Source organism: Rhipicephalus microplus, chromosome 5, assembly GCF_043290135.1.
Source record: "Rhipicephalus microplus isolate Deutch F79 chromosome 5, USDA_Rmic, whole genome shotgun sequence".
Lineage (NCBI taxonomy): Eukaryota > Metazoa > Arthropoda > Arachnida > Ixodida > Ixodidae > Rhipicephalus > Rhipicephalus microplus.
The window spans coordinates 54,736,138-54,754,133 of record NC_134704.1 but is presented as its reverse complement, the minus strand read 5'-3'; the positions used below and the strand labels follow the sequence as shown (position 1 = coordinate 54,754,133).

The 17,996-nt window shown below is 43.1% G+C and overlaps 1 protein-coding gene across 1 annotated transcript in view; it reads right to left on the bottom strand.

The window, feature by feature from the left end:
- The window catches only part of LOC119174527 (endothelial transcription factor GATA-2), a 306,263-nt gene extending 294,654 nt beyond the window's left edge, over positions 1 to 11,609 (bottom strand). The window contains exon 1 of the mRNA XM_037425472.2: positions 11,165 to 11,609. The gene's annotated coding sequence lies outside the window, so the exon portion shown is untranslated. The remainder of the gene's footprint in view (positions 1 to 11,164) is intronic.
- Positions 11,610 to 17,996: the final 6,387 nt, after the last annotated feature.

Here is a 17,996-nt window from a genome sequence, read left to right as displayed (position 1 = left end):
CGCGCCTGCACAGCAAGGGGCTGTTTACATAATGTAGAGTTTGGCTTAGGTATCACGCCAGCCCGCAAAAAATGTGTCATACTAATTGTATTCACAAGGCAATGTTTAGGCTAATCCTGATGATGGCACGTGCGCTTTAGTGACCTCGACCAAGTAATGACACACCGACACAAAATAGAAGTTTTGTGAATTCGGCAGCCTACGTTAAATGTTGCTATAAAGCTTCAGCATTTCATTACATGGTCCATTAAATATGTATCACGTGTGAGTCAGTTGCACCTTTCTTAACGTACATGTCTATGACGTGAGATTTATTTGACGCTTGCAAACATTACAATAAATTAATTGTTCACTTGTGCAATCATAAAATTTTTGATAAATTTACTATGTGCACAGCCAGGAACATTATACGTAGCCAAAGGAAACGCAAGATGTATTTTTGCAATAAATTAGTACAACTTCCATCTTGAATGTAATCATAATAGTGCCTGCAAGTTTCATTCACGTAAGTTCTTTTTGTTTTTGAAAATACTCCCTTAAACATTGCACTGCGCATGCAATTTTAGTAAATGGCTGCTGAAAGCAATCGCAGATGAGGGGTCAACAGGATTAATAGAAATCTTGTTATATGAAGGGAGCATATAGCCATCAAAACTTTCAAATAATCAGAAATTTTGTCCACTGATGTGGAAGCTAAAAGTGCATTGAAATTACAATTTCTTGCTGCCACTTTAAACAATGCATTAATGTGAACAATATAACTTGCATGCATTTTGTCTTTACATAATACTATATAGGATTGCTCTATAATAATAGCGAGGTTCGGAAGCTTCAATACGTTTTGTGACTTGACACGATTCCTTCCTCGTAAAACATGTCTGCTCTTGTATACATTATTTACGTCGTAATAATTGCAACTTATTGTTTCAAACCTAAATGCCATGAAAAATGTACGAGTTAAATTACACGAATGCATGCATATATGCATTCAACTGAGTTGCAACTATCACGTACACAAAGCTGACCTAAAATTTCGGTTTTTTTTGCATGGCAGAAACAACATATATATTTAATACTCTTATTGTTATGAAAAATAAGCAGGTCAGCTTTGTGTACAAATTGTTATATATTACAATTCGCATAAAAGTGTGATCACGGTGCTAAATATATACGTGGTTCATCCCAAATAAGAGAGCACTTCCACATATAAGGACCCACTTGATATGTTATATATGGTGTGGCCGTGCCTTATTTGGCCGGATTTGACTCCTTATATGGGCCAACCGCGTCATATATGGCCGTATATAACCCCATACATGAACCGACTCCGCCAGATATACATCCATATATGCTTATATCTGGCCACATATGCTGCCATATATGCTTATATGTGGCCACATATGCTGCCATATATGCTTATATATGGCCAGATATAACTTATATATGGGCCATGTATGGCGTTTCCGTAAGGGTACCTTCTCGTCGTCGAGCATGCGTCGTTTCTTTTCCCTTTTGTTATCTTCAACAGGCGCGCGAACGAGCGTTCGTTTAGCGTAAGTGTCATCAGCGCAAATGAACACCTCCTTGCACAGAATCGGTCACAGCTTCCTTTTGTCGTCTATAAGTCTCGCTTCCTTCATTACCGAGGCGGTAGGAAGAGAGACTCATCGTGTAATCGATGTCGTCCATGGTGTCATTTGGGAACGTCCATTTCGAAAAGAAAGTACTGAGTCGGGTTTATATAGGAATACGGGAAGACCGGCTTTTCCTGATACTATATAGGTATGGTCCTCATTAGTGCCAGGGCGCTGCGTTCGTGCCTCTCTTTTTCCTTTCCTTTCTTTGGTTTATCGAAGTGTGGGTGAACCTTGGACGGTTGAACATGAAGCAGTATGCAGACAAGACTGGCCTAATTGAACGCTCGATCGTCTCCGGTGTACGCGACGACGATAAAATTAACTTCAAGTGTGCGTATAGAATGGGGGATCGCGCGAACGAGGAATCAAGCATTCTCGTGAAGTCTTTTGTTGGCCGCGAATAGGTGTCTTTAGGCCCATTGCTTGTGCCTGTCTGAGAGCGCAGTGTATTGCGTCCATTTTTTTATTCCATGATACAACGTGTGCCAATCAAAGAGCGACCTATCGTCGAAGGAAATATTGAGAGTTTTTTCATCCCTTATTGGTCCTCATTGCCGCTGATTTGTTGTATAATGTGACTGTTGTACACATTTCAACGTGTAAGCTGCCATAGTTTACGCACTTGCACCGGCATGCGTGGAATTGATACCAAGCCTCTCGGGGCCTATATCGCACGCGCTCGGTGAATGACTCTGCCTCCGAGAAACTGGCACGCCGCACCTTTTTGATTGCGCATCTCGGAAGCAGACATGGTGCACAAAGGGCTTTAAACAGGAGCTTTGAGACAAATAGGATAAACTGTTGTACATTGCAGTTATGATTAATGACGTCTGTGTATTCATGATTTGTTTTAAGAACGCGAGTCTGAAATTCAGGTTTGCTTCTGTATATAACAAGCCAATCTCAACCGTTGCCGGCTTTGGTGCATATAAATAGCATTGCAGGTGTCCTACACAGTGGTCCGTGAGAAAAGATACAAAACAAATAGTCGTTTGAAATTCCAGGGAGAATAATGACAACCCCTATAGGAGCGAACGAAAGGCAAACATAGCTGCGAAAGAAATTGTGAATGTCGATTCCGGCACGCAAGTTCTCGGCAAACAGAACACCGTGTTTCCGCAAGATTTCATATTTTGCTTTTCTTAATCAAACGTAACAGTGGTTACCAAAGAATTAACACGTTCCATAAAGAAGTTTGCCAAGATTATGTAAATACGAATGTTCTGCCTAAGCATTGTTATTATAGACGCTACGTTCAGTTATCAATGACCTATACAATGTCTTCTCGCAAGCCGTGACGTATACTTATATCAGGCCCCATAGAGCACGCGTGTGCTGCCGAATGTACTGTTTCTATCTTCCCTCTCCGCTCTCTTTCATCTCCCCCATCCCTCTCCCATGCGCAGGGTAGCAAACCGGCTGCCTATAGGCTGGTTAACCTCCTTGCCTTTCTTTTCCCTCTGTTTTCCTTCCTTCCTTCCTTACCTAGAGAGGAATCTGGCGCTGCGATCGTGTACCCTCATGGGAATTGCGGGAATTATGGGAAGTACAGGCTTCGGATTGGATCGCGTTTGCCTCAGTGAACTGTCCACGGATCTTTTTCTACAGTTTCAGTCTCGTTCTTCGCGCAGCGTGGGTAGGGGGGTGAGTGCAAAGGGTTAAAGCGGCGCCTTTGTTGGTCAAAGAAGCTTAAAGCTGCTAGGCCTCTCACTTTACTGGAACGCTGGAGCTGTTTAAGTCGTGTTCGACAGTTTAAGCGAAGCGTCGTTCACTTACCGCTACGCATAGATGTATAGCGTCCCATGCCAGTGCAGGATATTACATCGAGTTCACGTTTGTTGTTGGTGCGCCTTACCAAAACTCGTTGAAATCAACTGTAAAACGACGGCGACGCGAAGTAGACGCACCGCCACTTTCTTCTGACTCGAATTCACAACAAAACGAGAAGTGCGTTGGGGGCAGACCACTTTAACAGGCGCACCTGGCATCGCAGCAAACAAAACTTCAAGTGTTCCTCACTCAATGCTGTGCTGCTAATTTCATAAATAGATATTGCGTACTTTCAAGGACAAAACAAGCATTACAAGAATGTTTGTTTTGAAATGTTGTAAAAAAATAACTCATTACATCTTGATGCCAAACTTGAAACGCAATAGCAGAGCAATGCAAACCCTGGTAGTTAAATTTGTCCAGGTTTCATTTCTTCCGCCTATAGTCACAAAAACCGTTTGCAATAAAGTTTACATACAAAAAAAGTGAAGCATGTTTCAATTAGACATAACGTCATATCACTTTGTTTTACGCTCAGCAAACAAGCGTCGCGAATCTCAAGTACGTGATCCATCCGAAGCAGATCCGAAGCCTGTACTTCCCATCATTCCCATGAAGGTACAAGCGCTTCTGAAGTAGCCCGCGTAGCGCCAGATTCCCCGCTATTATTGTATGAAACTCTATGTCAGGCCCGAATATGAATTTCGTTTTAGTTGTCAGCGTACACATGCACAGTGCATCGCTGTGCACGGTTTAGTGGTCAAGTTGTTCGGCTGCTGACCTGATGGTCGCGGGTTCGATTCCTGCCGTGGCGGTTGCATTTTGGTGGACGTGAAAATGCCGGAGGACCGTGTGATGTGACATGTCAGCGCAGGTGGTCAAGCACAGCAGGTGGTCAAAATTTCCAGAGCCGTATACACTGCGGCGTCTTTCGTAATCGTATCGTGATTTTCGGGACGTAAAACCCGGGATTTCATTATCATACACTCGCACGAATATTTGTCGAATTTCGTGAAATTACTGTAATCTGTTTCTCAGCGTTGAAATATATCAGTTATGCACCTATTTATACAAAAAACACATTAAAAGATGAATGACGAGCGTATTTATACATTTTGCATTGTACTAAATGACAACGACACACAATCACAGACTTTGCAAAATAACAAAAACGCCGACCAAGGTGAAATACACAAAAGTTAAAAAGACGTTTCGCCTCCCCACACGGGAGCCTTGTTCACATGGCTCCCGTGTGGGGAGCCGGAACGTCTTTTTACCTTTTGTGTATTTCACCTTGGTCGGCGTTTTTGTTATTTTGCACTGTGTTTGTCCCCGACCAGACGGGATTCCGTCGGACTCTTGACTACAATCACAGACTGTATACTCCCAATGGCGCTGTTGCATCTTGGTGCTTAAGGGGGGGTGAATCTTGCAAAAGTTTTGGTAGATAGCATTCATCGTGATAATAAATTTCAGACGAAGCAGTCAGCGAATAGCTTATGCCGGATCGGTCTATATATATATGCCGGATTTCTCGCTTTCGGGGTTTATTCAGTTGCGCACATATGGTTGGCTTGCACGTCGACTACACTGTAAGAGTCGGTCGTATAACGTTGGCACTTATACGTCATAGTAGGCATGTTAGTTTTCACACAAAGAAGTGCACGATATACTGCCCGATGATGTGCCCATGATCGTTTATATATATATATATATATATATATATATATATATATATATATATATATATATATATATATATATATATATATATATATATATATATATATATATATATATATATATATATATATATATATATATATATATATATATATATATATTTATATATAAACGCATGCGACTACAACTGGTTTTATTCGGCATGACCCAATTGCGTAGGGCCTTCTTCCTAAGAAATTTGAAACACTGCAATGGCTCTGTGGTAGACTGTCTGACTGGCATGCACAAGGCCTGCGGGTTCGATTATTATTCGAACTGAGATTTTCATTCCTTCCTTCCGTCAGGATTTTTAGCTCCTCTACAACGCCGTCAATGTCGACCTCAGATTTTCTGCGACACCAGCTTGCCAACTAGAAAGCGTTAACGCTTTCTAGTTACGATTTGTAAGGTCTGTTCTCGCTGTTTCTCGTTTGATATATCCTGTGAATCACCTGCGATGGATACACGTATATCGGCTCGTCTTCATCAAGTCATGGTTGAATGCTGGCGTTATCCAGGAAAACAGACGAATAATGTGCAGTTTCCTGGCTATATACTTCAAGTTAGACTTAATAAAAAGTCCGCCACACTGATTACGCGAGCGCGTAATCAGTGTGGCTTGTAGTCATGTTGTTACATGACACGGATGTCGTGATTATCATGTTTCAATGTGTCATTTACGCATGTCGACCGTTTGCGTCGCCTAATACCGAGTTCGGTACATGTGAAGCTAGCGAAACGGCCACTAGCGCTTCATGAGCGTGGCATGTCGTCAGGTTGTTACATGGCACGCACCTCATGATTAGCATGTTTGCACCAGTCACATACTTTCGTCATCCATTCACGTACTGTTATACCAAATTCGGTATATGTGAAGCTAGTGAAACGGCCGCGAGCGCGTAATCAGTGTGGCTTGTAGTCATGTTGTTACATGACACGGACGTCGTGATTATCATGTTTGAATGTGTCATTTAGGTATGTCGACCGTTTGCGTCGCCTAATACCGAGTTCGGTACATGTGAAGCAAGCGAAACCGCCGCGAGCGCATCATGAGCGTGGCATGTAGTCATGTAGTTACATGACATGCATCTCATGATTTTCATGTTACGGTCTCTTGCTTGTGTTCGCCATGCAATCATGTCATACCATACCAGTTTTGCAACAGGCCTTGTGAACGAAACCACCGCAAGATCTGCAGGACCATGAAATGCAATTCTTGACATTCATGACATACATGTCATGATTGTCATGTTATGACTAGACAAATATGTTCTTCATGCAGTCATGTTATGCCATACCAAGTTTGGTATCGATACCATTATTGAAACGGCCAGGAGAGCTAAAAGACGTAGGCGCCTAGATAGATAGATAGATAGATAGATAGATAGATAGATAGATAGATAGATAGATAGATAGATAGATAGATAGATAGATAGATAGATAGATAGATAGATAGATAGATAGATAGATAGATAGATAGATAGATAGATAGATAGATAGATAGATAGATAGATAGATAGATAGATAGATAGATAGATAGATAGATAGATAGATAGATAGATAGATAGATAGATAGATAGATAGATAGATAGATAGATAGATAGATAGATAGATAGATAGATAGATAGATAGATAGATAGATAGATAGATAGATAGATAGATAGATAGATAGATACGCTCAAAGTCGCCGAAGTTCGCTAAGAAGTGCTTCGCATTAGGGCGCGGAAAATTCGAGAAAACCTCTCATAATCTTATGTATAACTTGGAAGAAAACTGATGGAAATATTTATGTGACATATTTGACTGAACAGACCGAGAAAAGTCAGAGATCTACGAGCCTCTCACGAGGGCTTTCTTTTCCCTGTCACTTCCTTTATATTGCGTCCGTAGGCATAACAGAAATCCACCAAGCGCCTGGAATAGCCATTTCGCTTACCAACTGACGCATCATGCTGCAGGTCGCAATGGACACGGGGCTTTTCACGAAACTGGAACTTCTCTGCGCATCGTGGTTTCCGTATATCACAATCTTTCGGTTAAAATATCGACGTTCTTTAACAACGCCAATGAGCAGATGTTACGCATTCAGACGTTGTGCGCGAATTAACCTCTTAATCAAATCAAAAACACACACGCTGCGTTGCACCGTATTGGCGGTCGATATACATCATGCCGTACGCTCACTTCTCTTATTACAAGGAATTGAGTAAATCACTCTATGGAGCTTCCGGAGTCATTGAGGGCGATCGTACTCGGGACGGCTTTATGCTCTCCCATAATAGAGTACCTAGTACTCTAAATCGTCAACCAGTCTATTAAACACACACAATCGGCTATCGACATCTGTTGCCATGGTCAACACATGGATGGCTCCAAGTACTCCAAGTCGTTCAACATTTTTAAACAAGCACTGCAGTCCAGCTTTAACTCGGTGGCTTAGCGCGCTTTAGTGGTGTATACACATAAGTGCACAGTAACGGCCGCTCCAAATATCGATCGTGACCGCACAGTATAAGCCCGTATTCACAAACAACTTCACCCCGCATATTAAAGGCGGAGCATTTGTGATACCCTTTGTTACACAGGCAGTCTGAACCGCGGTATACGCTAACCTCGGCGTTTACGTTAACCGTGGTTCGCTGATGTTACACGGCACACGAAACCGCGGTTATGTCACTAAGCGTGGTTTTACGAAACGGAGCTTAGCAACATCGGTTATAGGCAGATAACCCATGACATGACGGCGCCACCGATGTTATATATATTGTTATATATGTTATAATATATATATATATATATATATATATATATATATATATATATATATATATATATATATATATATATATATATATATATATATATATAACGGAAAGCATTGTATACCTAAGGTCTCGTTTTTCCGTGTTTTGACACAATATTAATGAGATCTTACTGACAATAATGCAAAGAAATGTATAGGAGAAGTTATTAGAACCATTGTAATGTAAATAAGAAGAAAGAAAAGTGATTGAAGAAGTAACTTGCCGTGAGCAGGAATCGAACCTACAACCTTCGAATAACGCGTTCGACGAAAGCGTCATTCGAGCGTCGAACGCGTCATTTGAAGGTCGCAGGTTGGAATCCCGCCCACCGCAAGTTATGTTTTCACCCACTTTTCTTCATAGTTACATTACAATTCGGTCTAATATCTTCCCCTATACTTTCCTTGGCATGATTGTCTGTTAGATCTCATTATTATGTGTCAAAACACGGAAAAAAAACGAGCCCTTAAGTATACATTTCTTTTCCTAAATAAATATATATCCAATTTTCGACAAAAAAACATGGGCCGATTCTGTGACACAGTAAGAGCTTTGGCACTTCACGTGTTAAAACTTCGATACCATTATGAACCATGCCGCAGTGGAGTGCTTCGAAAGTTTCCGGCGACCAGCTGCCATGCATGGTGCTCTTTAACTTGCATTTGGTCTTGATCGAAATGCGATCACCGAAGCCTGGATCAAACCCATAAGTGTCTTACACTATGGTCACGTGACTTTGTCTATCGCGTTTACGTGTCACCACTAGCGCATTTTATGTATAGATGGTCCAATGTTGGCTAATTTCTTCTACTGCTGGCTCAGACTGCTCAAATGCATGGTTATCCGCCGTCATCCCACCAACACTGTCTGAATGCGCCCAATTTGGATTGAACGATTTTGAGTGAGGCCTGACATTATTAGCTCTTCCTCCCCCTCAAGTAAAACGAACATACTCACACTTGGACGTAAGGTCATGTATATGCGAAGTGAGGCAGTGTGTGCTGTTCGGCTATATTTGAGCCTCGTTAATAGAAAACGCAGCCGACGTACACGTTTAATATAACAGCTGCATAACATTTTGTTTCATTTCGACCTTCGTTAACAGGGCCTGCATTTCTTCGAGCACGCGCTATCACCGAGTTCGGCCAGTCGTGATATGCTTAGCAGTATACATATATGAAATGAACGGAATCAAGCACGAAGAATGTTTTGATTTTGCTGGCTTTGGTTGTAAGTCTGCTCACGTGTATTCTTCAGATTCCATACCTCGCGGTGTTTCTAGTAAAGCAGAACTTTTAATAATATATAATGTGCTTAGTCGTTCTGTACATTTGTCACCGAAAGTTTACGAAATGTGCGTTTCCATGCGTGCTCACTTGAATTGCTATTTCGAATCTGTTGGGGTAACTACAATCGTATAAATTTCTATACATGTTGTAGCATTGAATTGCAGGTTATCTTTCAAGATATATAATGCAGGAATATATAACATGCTCGAAAATTTTACGTCACTTAATTTGTTGCTATACGGGATGTATCTACGTGATCAGCTATGAATATCAGCCATGAACCGCGAATAATATTTCTGTGCCAGATGTAAGAAAGTGACACCACGTAACGCAAGCAGGATCAATGCACTCAAGGCGTTAATTCATTCGATAATTTACACCGTTTTACTTTTTGTATGTTTCCAGAAACAGGAGCTGGTCACTATATGAAAATAATATTAGAAACGTTTCAAACTATGTCCGCACGAGGCAATGACGAAATTGTGACGGCGTTTGCCAACCGGGCAACATAATTCACCCAGTGAACAACTGCTTGGTTAAGTTCTGTCATTGTACAAAAAATATCTTGCTCCACGTACATCCCTTAACTTTCAATTCTTCGTGGAACAAAAATTATGCAAAGAAAATCTGAGCGTTTCACGCAAAGACCACGTTCATGTCACGTTGTGCATTGAGAAACTTAAAGATATAGTGCTGTCATCAGCGTCAGAATATGGAACAGTTGTATATTCGTTTCAGGGGTCGAACGTCGATAATATAAAAAATCAAACGATTGTATTTTCACAAGACATTCGAAGAAATAGGTGCAGCGCATTGCAAACAAGGCGATGACATATGTATTGTGCAGCGGCTATAAGTAAACTGCGTTAGCAAAATTTCTTATGTGCTTAAAAAATGTGGGCACTTTCGCGTCTAGCTTTTTTTTTTCATTGAAATACGTCGCAAGAACTTTCACAGAAACTTTTGTTGTTTTTATTCGCAGAAACTTTCGTTGTGCAACAAAAGAGGGGAAGGAAACTGGTTTTTGCATGTGAGGTTTATACTTGAATATGCTTGTGTTATCTGGGACCCGGCTCAAATATATCTCCCAGAAACAATAGAAAAAATTCAAAACCAGGCAGCCCAATTCGTTAGAAAAAATTACGACCCATTTGCTAGTATATCAGAAATAAAGGTCACATTAGGCTGGGAAACTATCTAGAAGACAGAAAACTTCGCCGAAAACTTCTGCATAGTATAAACTGTATCCTAAGGAGAATATATAAATCAGGATACCTCTACTAGCACCAGCATATCGCTTCACAAGATGCCAACACACACATACAATACGAGAATATGCATTCAAAACGACAACTTTTGCCAACACTTTCTTTTGAAAACAAGTAGAGAATGGAATGAACTTCCCGAAGATATCGTAAACTTAAGTAACAACAGCGCTCTTTTTTTTTTTTCATCGTTGTGACAGTGTGACATGCTTATTCACTTTCAGTATACCTGCCTGCCACGTGTCATATTGTACTAAGATATTTTTGATTACGTGCTGTAATTTTATATGTTGTTTTATTTTCCAGCATGTTTAAGGTGTACTATCGCAAAAATGTTAGCAACCATAATGGACTTCGTATGTAGTGTACAGCCCTGCAGTAATGCCAATACGGCATTGCAGGAACTAGGCAAATAAATAAATAAATAAATAAATAAATAAATAAATAAATAAATAACAACTCTATATATAAGCGACTCAGTTATCAACTGAGTGATGTTCATCGGTTCGCGGATGCGCTTACATAGAGGCGAAAGTAACTTCATAACCATGACACAACTCCCACTACCTGACAGCGAAGCCGAAATGCTTTAGATAAAGCGAGACCTTTTTCGCAAAGATGCGTAACCCGCCATCCGTATCCATGCACGCAGGCAGAGGGATTGTGTCTCTACTGACCTTGACCCAGGCGGAGAGATCCAAGGCGCTCGCTAGAGTAGCCGTGGGAACAGCGGTCGACTCAGCCTGCTACGGTCATTAACACCACAAGTGCAGGCAAAACTCAGCAGCTCCGAATTACCTTTGCTATTCGTGTCTCTTGTCTCCCTTCCGAACGTTTTCTTATGGATTATAACTTTTTTTTTGTTTTCTTTAGAACACAGAAGTGGGTGGGTCGGGTATCGTATTTATCGGGTCTGTGTCTAATCGGCAGCACTGGCGAGAGAACACAGGTCACGACCGAGGTAGTTCCGCGCAGCAAACTCCGATAGCGCCACGCTGATTCTTGTCAGCGGCGCTCCCCCGCCGCTTGGCTACAGGCTTGCCTTGTGTCTTTGGGGCTGCAGTAGCTGCGGTGAGGAGTGGCAGACGCACGGCACAGCGGGAAAGCGCAGCGGCGCACGGGCGGTCGCTGCGGGAGAGCGCAGTTGCGTTTCTAGCAGCGCTTCGCGCGGTCGCCACTACGTGGCGCTACCTTCCTAACCCCCTTCGCCATTGGCGCGTTTAGTACCGCCCCCGCTTCAACGTCACGCCCAGTAGGCGTGGCTCTTTTTTTGCTTCTTCTCCTTCTCTTTCTTCTGTTACGCCCGAGACAAACATAAACGCAACGCCCGACTCTCCGTCGAAACTTCTGAGCGGCAACGAGGCGGCTACTTTTCGGGCCGGTTTTTTTTTTTTTTTTTGACGTCTCCTTTCGTTTCCTTATTTTTTGTTGTGTGCGAATGCAGCCGTCCCTGCATGTGCGTTGTGTGTGTTTGCGCATGTATGCCCGGGCAAAACGGGAACGGAAAGAGAAGCACATCGAAGCGGCGTTTGTGTTATAAGAAGTAGAGAAGACTTTCGACGTCGGCTGCCTTGCCGGTCGTTGCGTTTATATAAGTCTCTGGTCGTTTTGAGGCCGCCGCTCGGTTGGTGGGCGGTCGGGTGGTGTGGCAATTTATTCGCGCTCGGTGGGCATTCTCTCATTATCGTCGGGGCGGATAAAAAAAAATAAAGCCGCAAAAAACTTAGACTCGACTCGTGAGGAAAGGGAACGAAAACGAAGAAGCAAAAAAACTAACGTTGGGAAGTCGGACGGAAAAGAAAAAAAAAAAGATGCTTCCGAAGAAGAATAGGGGTGGCGGTGAGGGGTTCGAGGAGAAGAAACAAGCACCCCGGAGGCAAATTGAGAAGGGCAAAGCATGCCTCCGACTGACGACACAAGTACCAAAAAAAAAAAAAAAAAAAGGTGTATCAACGAACCGTGCACTAAAAATAAACGCCATTTTTAGATATCTCGCTCTCTTAACATGGCCTTTTGTTTGGGCGGAGTTCGACTACAGAGGAGACGAGTAAGTCGAGTGTTGCGTTCGTTCCGTGGAGCGCGTTCCAGATGATGCACGTCTTGCACTGTATAGACTTTTTTTTTTTTTTTCACGCAGGCAACGATTTCCCCGTTCTGTGAATGTTTATTCCTCGACGTTCCTCTTAGCAACAAAGTGCGTCGTATGGCATTGTTTATTTGTTTGTAACTTCACGGGGCATCCGTGGACGAATGCGACGATGTTTTCCTCGCAACCCATTCGCATATATGCTTTGGTCCGTGTTTAACAAACTTGTGCGCGCATTTTGATGGGCTTGTGTTGTGGTTGGGTTCGACAGTATGGAGATGCCCGAAATGCTTGGCTGACCGTGTGCGCGCTCTTTTTTGTTCACGTAGCGGAAAGATCGGGAGAGTTGACCAGATAGACGTCGATATAAATGTGGTGGTGTCGCTGTTTAATAAGCGTGTACACGCAAGAGTCTTTTATTTTTATTTCCGTGTTGCGTTCATTTTATTTGCCAATAGAGGCATACAAGAAATATTCATTAATATAAACCAGCAACACAGTTGTCCCGCTTTTTCGAATCGAAAACAGTGTGTGTCCTCATGTATTCAGTTCACTTTCTCTCCTCTCTCTCTCTCTTTCTCTCTCTCTCTCTCTCTCTCTCTCTCTCTCTCTCTCTCTCTCTCTCTTTATATATATATATATATATATATGTGTGTGTGTGTGTGTGTGTGTGTGTGTGTGTGTGTGTGTTTGTGTGTCTGTCTGTTGCCTGCTGTCTGTCTGTTGTCTGTCTGTCTGTCTGTCTGTCTGTCTGTCTGTCTGTCTGTCTGTCTGTCTGTCTGTCTGTCTGTCTGTCTGTCTGTCTGTCTGTCTGGTCCGATGTCTGTCTGTCTGTCTGTCTGTCTGTCTGTCTGTCTGTCTGTCTGTCTGTCTGTCTGTCTGTCTGTCTGTCTGTCTGATGTCTGTCTGTCTGTCTGATGTCTGTCTGTCCGGTCTGTCTGTCTGTCTGTCTGTCTGTCTGTCTGTCTGTCTGTCTGTCTGTCTGTCTGTCTGTCTGTCTGTCTGTCTGTTTTATCCGAAAGCACATAGCCAGACTAATATCGTACAAAAAAAAAAGAAGAAGCGTACTTTGAAAAAAAAAAAAAACGTTTGACGACTGTGTACAGAACAAATGTCCGACGATTTACTGTATATGTTCTCTATACTATGGGAGAGCATTAAGCTGTCCCAGCACTCAATGAGCTGCATCAAAGCTGCGAATAATTAATTTAGGAAAAATTTATCTGCACTGTTATCAAAGCATAAATTATGCTTGACAAATCAGTATTCAGAAATTCATCCAGCGTCTCACTGCACATCACAAAAACCAACAACACGCAGGTCGTGGGAACGAATCTCTGCTGCGGCGGGTGCATTTTCGATGGAGGCGAAAATGCTGTATACGCTCTTGGGCTGAGATTTGGGTGCACGTTAAAGAACCTGAGGTGGTCCGAATTTCCGGAGCCCTCCACTATACGGCGCCTCTCATAGTCATATGGTGGTTTGGGGACGTTAAATCCTACATAGCAATCAATCAATCAAACAAAGACTAACATTTTCACGTGGAGCGAACAGCGGAACTCGGATCAACATAATGACAAATGCATATAACTCACTACATAACAGCTTAATAGGCAAACCTAGATCATGCTCAAACTACGGTGACCAACGGTTAAGCTCACGTATACCAGACATCCTGAATCAATACCCAATCATACTACATTTATTGCAGAATGTAACATCAGTTAGTTCATTAAAAATAACGAAAGAACTCCTAACAGACAAAAATGACTCAATTAATCCTTAAAATTTTGTGACTTTATATGTCTTGTATTCATGTACTCCTTTGTTCTAATGACCTGTGATTGTTTATTAAATTTTGTATTGACACGCTTGAGTTATAGATAACCTTTTTCTTTTAAAAATTTCTGATCGGTACGCTCGTAGGTTTCTTCTTCTGTATACATAGGCGTGCCCAGTCATATAGGTTTTTTTTTTTTTTTCTCTAGTGGATGTTGACTATATTTTTGTGCATTTCTCTCGCAATAGCCGCGAGAGACCATTTTTATTTTCTTTCTTTTGTTTGTGGCTCAATATGAGTTCACGTTCGTTGTATCGATATCACTTTAAGACAGCTGTGTTTATATCTTTGTGCGCTTCTAATTTTCTTTATTCCTGTAATCATTCTGGATGCATGTACCAGTGTATTCTGTACGACGAATGCTTGTTTCTGTGTCTGTGATTTTGCTGCCAGAGTGGCACGACCTATAGTCAGGCAAAGTGTAACGATTTTGCCTTGAATAAGTTAGATGAACTGAAAAATTAGGTGTTTAGAAAAAGTATTCAACGATTTGGAGTACTTCGTACTGGACCATCAGCTATTCATGCATGAATAGCTGCTGTGAGCCGTCGAAAAATTCTTGATCACATCTGTGCTTAGAAAAAGTGTTTGTGTATTTAGAAAAAGAGGGTAACAATTTAGAGTACTAGGTACTCTACTATGAAGCCGTACCGTGGGCCTTACACTTGATGGGGCCCTGTTGACCAAAATTACGCCAAACACTCAGTTTCTGTCTCTCGCAACTATAGCTTCCCTCGATTTTAAAGGCCGTCCTTGTATCTGAGACACAATATGCACCCCACTTCCATGACCAAGGAACAACGGGTAGATTATCTAAGAACGAGCAAAATTATACCGTGAAAATAGTATTATTCCTAGACGAACTTTCTTTATTTTTGTAGCAACACCAATGTTGTGGTTTATGGTTGCAAACTCACCTCAGCTATATGGGGGTGCAGTCGGGAAATTGTCTCCCGCTAACGCCGGGACAGTGAAGATGCTTGGAATGGCGGGAGTTTAATCCAAACGTATAAGCGAAAGGTTGACGTTAATGTAAGGCAAAACGCGTAAGAATATTTAATGACGATAGTCATTGTAGGAATACTGCCATGAACAATTAACTTACGAAGTTGTCAAGCTTGTTCACCACGTCACAGAAACAGGCCACGAGGTCAAGTTTCAGTGGCTTCCTGGCCATTGTGGGATCAGTGGCAATGATTCCGCAGACAACGCGGCTCGCACATCGCACCAAGAAGAACACACCCTTCCGATTCTTTTGTCAAGGACTGACGCTGCAAAGCAACTTCGTCACCTGGCACGTAGTCTGAGTCTGCAGGAGTGGAACACCCCAAGTATAAGACATACGAGAATATACCAAATAAACCCTCGACTGGAACTTCGACCTCCATCCGGGCTTCGTCGACGTGAAGCTTCACTTCTTTGTCGCCTTTGGTTGAGGGTTGCCTTCACAAAAGCATATACAACTCTCATCGGATTGACCGACAATGCGGAATGCGACGTCTGCTGCACCAAAGAAGACATCGACCATCTGATATGCCATTGCCCTCGATTTGCCTCTGAAAGACAGAAGCTTTCGGACGCATTGCGACAATTGGACGATCGGCCACTCTCTGTGCAGATGCTACTGGAACACCGTCCTATAGCCTTTTGTCGGCTCAAAAAGCAGTCAAAGCTGTCTTGTGCTTTTTGAGGACTACAGGCCTATGTGACCACCTTCAACTTTTGTGTAGTGCCACCGCTGCATACGCGCCAGCCGATTGACTGACAATCCTCCTTTTTTTCTCTCTCTCTCTCTCCCTCTTTCTCTTCTCTTTCCTCTCTCTCTCATCTTTATGCCCCCTTCCTATTCCCCCAGCGTAGGGTAGCAAACCGGGCATGTACCTGGTTAACCTCTCTGCCTTCCCTCTTGTTGTTTATCTCCCCCCTCCCCCCCTTCAATAACATTTATGAACATCTGTCAAGACGATAGTCGTATTAGAGATACTTCATCGTAGTAATTTTGGTCCGTGTCCATATGTTCGTGAATCCGTGTGTCCAACAATGCAGCCACCATCGAGAGCCCTTGCCCAACGCCCAACCGTCAGTGTCTGTCGGCTGCCTTCATCAATCAAAAAGCAAATATTAAACATATTTGAGGCACAACATCAATACTTAGGTGTTAGGCATGCAGCCTGTCTTTTTGTTTCGAAAATGCAGTGATACGTAATTCTAAAGACCACAGTGTTTATATTACTGTGCGTGGACAAAAGCGGGAGCTTCGCTTCTACACGGTGCTAAAAACATGGCCTCCGGTGGGTACGCCGCGCATCCGCCATCTCGGAGGTCATGCTAAAACCTTTCGTTTCTTGACATTACTACCAGATTGCGCCATATCTCGCACAGCACCTCCCGACAGCTTTTCGACGCCCTTTGCAGGGAAGCCCGCAGGTACACTGCCAATTTATCACTCGAGTTTTGAAGTTTTCGCCACTCAGTATCTGCAAGCCAGCCATGTACTGCAACGGTCATCATCACGACGAGTCAACACGGTGTCAACTCTGCACCTTGCATGAAGTTAAGCCACAGAAATCGCTGACGTAGTCGGTCAATGACAATAATTCATCGTTGTTTACACACACACACACACACACATGTGCTTGCACATGCAACGCGGTGCCTGCATACTGACTCTTTTCACTCGTGCATTTCTCTCGAACTTGAAAGCTATACGTTATATATATGTCCATCCCTGCATGCACGCGCCATGCATACGCGAACGCACGCACTTGAAAAGCTGCTCGAAGCTGTCCGTTCTAGGCGCGGGCAAGCCCCCTATAGGAAAGCAGCGCATATACCAATATAAAAACGCGGCGCCCGGCCAAAAGCGCGCACAAGGGCAGCGCGGGCGCGTGGGTCTGGCCGCGTATGTATATAGACTGCAGCGACGCTCGGCGGCGGGCAGCGTCCGCGGGGCGAACGGGCGGGCGCGAGAGCCGATAAGGCGATCATTTATCACCTCGCCCCGAGGCATGGCTCGCCTGATAAGGCTCTCCTCGGGCTGGCTTCTGCCCCCCTCTCTCATTCGAGCGAGCACGCACGCGGAAACGCCTTCTTCTTTCTGCGCCGCTGAGAGAGAGAAAAAAAGAGCGGCACTTCTCTGATACGTTTGCCCGTCATTTGGCTGCCTTCGTTTGTCTCTCTATATCCATCTCTTTTAGTTTATATATACGCGAGATATATGTGACTGACCACTGTTGTTTAACTGGCTTACGTACCTCCCACTCTTTCGTTCTTTCATCTGTATAGTTGCGTGCATAGATCACATATGCGTGCAAGAGAGAATAGAGCGTATACACTACAGTATACGTATTGTTGCTTAGGGCAGCCACTAGGCGGCGCTTTGTCCGAACGTCGAGGCAAAATGGACTTTAAACGGGTAGAAATAACCAGGAGGAGGCTAACTTATGGGTGGCCACCATCGAGGCGCGAGTGATATTCAATCCTTCAACACACAGTGATAGCACATAACTTTGTGGCTAGGTGGCGTGAGCCACCACCCGATCTAAAGGGCACAGCCGGATGCATCCATCCATCCAGCACGAGG